General features: G+C 51.9%; 1 long non-coding RNA gene across 1 annotated transcript; it reads right to left on the bottom strand.

The window, feature by feature from the left end:
- Positions 1-1,234: 1,234 nt before the first annotated feature.
- LOC142077400 (uncharacterized) lies at positions 1,235-3,379 on the bottom strand. Its single transcript, XR_012671781.1, has 3 exons — positions 3,253-3,379; positions 2,757-2,869; positions 1,235-1,593 (listed from the first exon to the last, which is right to left on the bottom strand). It is a non-coding gene; the product is annotated as an uncharacterized LOC142077400 (long non-coding RNA).
- Positions 3,380-4,053: the final 674 nt, after the last annotated feature.

The following is a 4,053-nucleotide window of genomic DNA, read 5'->3' on the forward strand; positions in this document are numbered from 1 at the left end:
CGCAGCCAGTTTTCCCTTCATCGGCTCCCTCGGGCAGGCGTGCCCAGGCAGCCCCCTTTACAGCGAGAGCCCCTTAGCCCAGCAGGGCTTCACTGGCCACACCTAGGCTGCCCCAGCCCCAGCTGGAGCCCATCGGGAGCAGGGGCCATTGGCAAAGTGCCACAGCACATCACCCTCTCCCCTGCACCTGTCCACAGCCACGAGCCCTGCCCCAGGGGCTGCAAACATATCCAGGGGCACAGAGAAGGCCAGGAAAAGCTTATTCATTAATGCACGTAAGAAATCCCAGCAGTGAATTGGCTGCAAGGTTTGGTGTGCAAATGCAGCGGGAAAGAGGAAGAAAAGGGAAGAGAAAAGCAGGAGGAAGGACAGAAGAACATAGAGAAGAGGTGTGGTACAGGGAGCCAGAAAACAGGACACTGCGAAAAAGAGAGGGGTGGGGAGTAGAACAATTGTGTAGAGAGAGGAGAGCAGAGAGATTGCAGAAAACAACAGGGACAGAGAGAGGGAGGAAAAAATAAGAGAGACGGGGAGCGGGAGAGAGAGGCGGAAGGAACCAGCGGGACAAAACAGAGACAAGACAAGGGACGGGGAAAAATTCTAAAGTGATAGGGGAAAAAAAACATAAGCAAGAAATAAAAAATAGAAACAGGGAGCCAGACAAAGGTAGACGTGGAAAGAAACTTTCAAAAAGCAACTGGGTACAAGAAAGATAGGCAAGAACTAACAAATAGGGGCAGGGAGATGTAGAAAGAAAGTGCAGAAAGCAACAGGATAAAGGACAGAAAAGGAAGAATTAAGAATTATAAACAAGGAAATGGATAGAGCGAGTCGTAGAAAGAAAATTTAGAAAGCGATAGTGTGCAGGAAACCAGCAAGAAATTAAAATTAGGTCAGGGAGACTGAGAGAGGGAAAGGTAGCAAGAAAATTTAAAAAGCGACTGCGTTGGAGAAACATACGCAAGAATTAAAAAGATAGGGATGGAGAGGTTAAAAGAAAGTTTCAAGAGCGATGGGGTACAAGAAACATAGGGAAGAATTAAAAAATAGGGACACAGACGCTGATATAAGAAAACTGTGGTGGGTTGACCGTGGCTGGCCGCCTGCCAAACCGCTCTATCGCTCCCCCTCCTCAACAAGACAGGGGAAGAAAATACAACAAAAAAGCTTGTAGGTTGAGATAAGGACAAAGAGATCGTTCACCAATTACTAGCACAGGCAGAACAGACTCGACTTGGGGAAATTAATTTAATTTATTGTCAATCAAAATCAGAGTAGGATAAAGAGAAATAAGAACATCTAAAAAACACCTTCCCCCCACTCTATTCTTTTTTCCTAAGCTCATCTTCGCTCCCGACTTCTCTACATCCTCCCCCCGAGCAATGCAGAGGGACAGGGAGCGAGGGTTGCGAGCAGTTCATCGCACGTCATCTCTGCTGCTCCTTCCTCCTCACGCTCTTTTTCTGCTCCAGCGTGGGGTCCCTCCCACGGGGCCACAAGTGCTGATAGAAGCCCATTCCAGCGCTAGCTCTCCACAGAGTCACAGCTTCCTTCAGGCACAACCACCCGCTGCGGCGTGGGGTCCTCCACGGGCTGCAGGAGAACAACCTGCGTCACCGCGTTCTTCGACCACAGGCTGCAGGGGAATCTCTGCTCCGGTGCCTGGAGTACCTCCTCCCCCTCCTTCACTGACCTTCATGTCTGCAGGGCTCTTAAACACTCACATTTCCTCTATCGCAGCTTCTGCACAGCATTTTTTAGCCCTTCTTAAACGTCCATCACAGAGGCGTTACCAGCGTTGCTGATGGGCTCAGCTTCGATCGGCAGCAGATCCGTCTCAAAGACGGAACTGGCTGTGCCCAACATGAGGGCGACTCCTCGTCCCTTCTCACAGAACCCACCCTTGCAGCCCCTGCCCCGCTCCAGCTAACAAAACCTTACCGCGTAAACCCAATACAACAGCGATCGGCTACAGGGCAGAGAAGGGGGATTGAAAAATAGGGAAAGGGACCCACAGAGAGAGAGGCACAGAGAAAAAAAATTAGCGATGGGCTACAGGCCCGAGAGGAGGAAATGACAGGGAACTAGACTGAGAGAGATGAAGAAAAACAAAGAATAGTGATGGGCCACAGGGCAGAGAGGGAGGATTTAAAAAAGGTGACTGTAATATGGACAGAGATAAACAGAAATACCAAAAAAACTCGATGAGCTGAAGGGGAGAGACAGAGGAATTAAAGAATAGGGACAGGGAGCCAAACAGAGAAAGAACGATACAGACAAAAATGGGCCATGGGACAGAGAGGGAAGAAATGAAAACATAGGAACAAGAGAATCTAAGAAAGGAAAAATGTATCTAGAATACAGGGCAGAGAGAGGGGAATTAAAAAATAGGGACATGGAGACAGATGGAGGTGGGGGGGGTAGGAACTGTGAAGGGCTAACGGGCAGACGGGGAGAAATTTAAGAAATTGGGATAGGAAGACAGATAGATAGAGGGAGAAAGACAAAACTAGTGATTGACTGCAGGACAGAGACAGAGGATGAAAAAGAGGGACAAGGAACAGGATAGAAGCACAGAGAAAAAAAGAAACCGGAAAAGTATAATGATAGATAAAGACGGGGACTTGGAGAACGAGAGAGGGAGAGGTGCAGAGAAGAAAAAAAAAATGACCGCAGTAAGAGAAAGAGAACGGGGGGGCAGGGAGGGACCGGGATGCAGAAGAGGAACTACACAGCCTTGAGGCTCCAGAACTCACCGCAGCTCCCGCTCTCAGAGCTGCTGGAGAATTTCACAGTTCGGACGCATCTTCGTCTCTCCCTCTCTGTCTCCTTCCTCCTCCGTAGCTGCGGTCGCTTGACTGTCATCCCCCTGAGAGAATAAATCAGTGTCTCACAGCTCTTACAATACGAGGCTTACGAGATACATAGCCTCACACGCGCACACTCTGCGTGGCTGTAGTGTGCTTTCGGGTACGCGTACAGACGTACTGTGCGGTGCATGTTGGTGATCAGATCTGCCGAGGACTACGCTAAAAGGGATCCTCCCTCACCTGGTGAGGCAGGCTGGCTCCTGCCTGCAGCTGGAGGCAGCTGCCAGCTGGATCCTCTTTATTTTATTCTTCAGCTGCTTTACCTTTTTCTGGCCTCTCCAGCTTCAGCCGCAGCAGCTCCTGCCCACAGCCAGCAAGTGTCCAGCTGTCCCTTTTCGCCCATGCCACTAGGAGAATGAGGCCAAAGGCGACCCACACAAACCTGAGCCAGACGCAATCAACAACATCCCCGGAGAGGAACCGACGACCGAGTCCTCGGTGCTGCCTCTGGGAGAGGGAAAGAGCAAGCAACCGTTATCCACAGTGATGACTGTAGCTCTCCTCAGGCAGGAACCCCTCCTTTTGCAGGAGCTCCTAGAGACACCGCTCCTTCCCCGAACTGATGCTAACGGCACCTGCATTTATGGAGAATAAAGCATATTCAAGGGTCAGCTTGCTGCCGTGAGGACAGGGTTTGAGGGCAGTCTGTGGCTACGGGACAGGCTTCAAGGGAGGTGATGGAGCTGGAGACAGCTGCAGGGGGTGAGCAGGGCTGGAGGAGTTTTCTTGAGTTGGAGAAGCACCCGGCACCTTTTCCAGGGGGTGGGAAGGCCTCCGGGTACCCAGAGGGGTGGGGGCAGCCATCTCCTGCGCCTCTTCCTGCCTCCTCTCCACCGGCTCTCAGAAAATCCCTGGAAGCAGCCCTGAGGGGGCCTGACTCCAACTGACCGTCAGCCTGTTGCACCGGTGCGTCAGAAATGTGCGGCTCATCGGCACGCTCAGGCATGCGTGCCCCGGCAGCACCATCCCCTGGGGCTACAGCCCTTTGACATAGAGGGGCCATCACCATCAGCCTCACTGGCCCCCCCTGAAGCTCCTCCAGCCCCAGCCCGCAGCTGCAGCCATGGCCCCTCACACCCGCTATTTAGCCTGCTCCCCTGGACTCTGACAGTCACTCACCATGTACAAAGGACTACAGGCACAGCCATGAGAGCAAAGGACACAGCAAGTGTTTATTCGTTAA

The sequence above is a fragment of the Calonectris borealis genome, unplaced genomic scaffold, assembly GCF_964195595.1.
Source record: "Calonectris borealis unplaced genomic scaffold, bCalBor7.hap1.2 HAP1_SCAFFOLD_240, whole genome shotgun sequence".
Classification (NCBI taxonomy): Eukaryota; Metazoa; Chordata; class Aves; order Procellariiformes; family Procellariidae; genus Calonectris; species Calonectris borealis.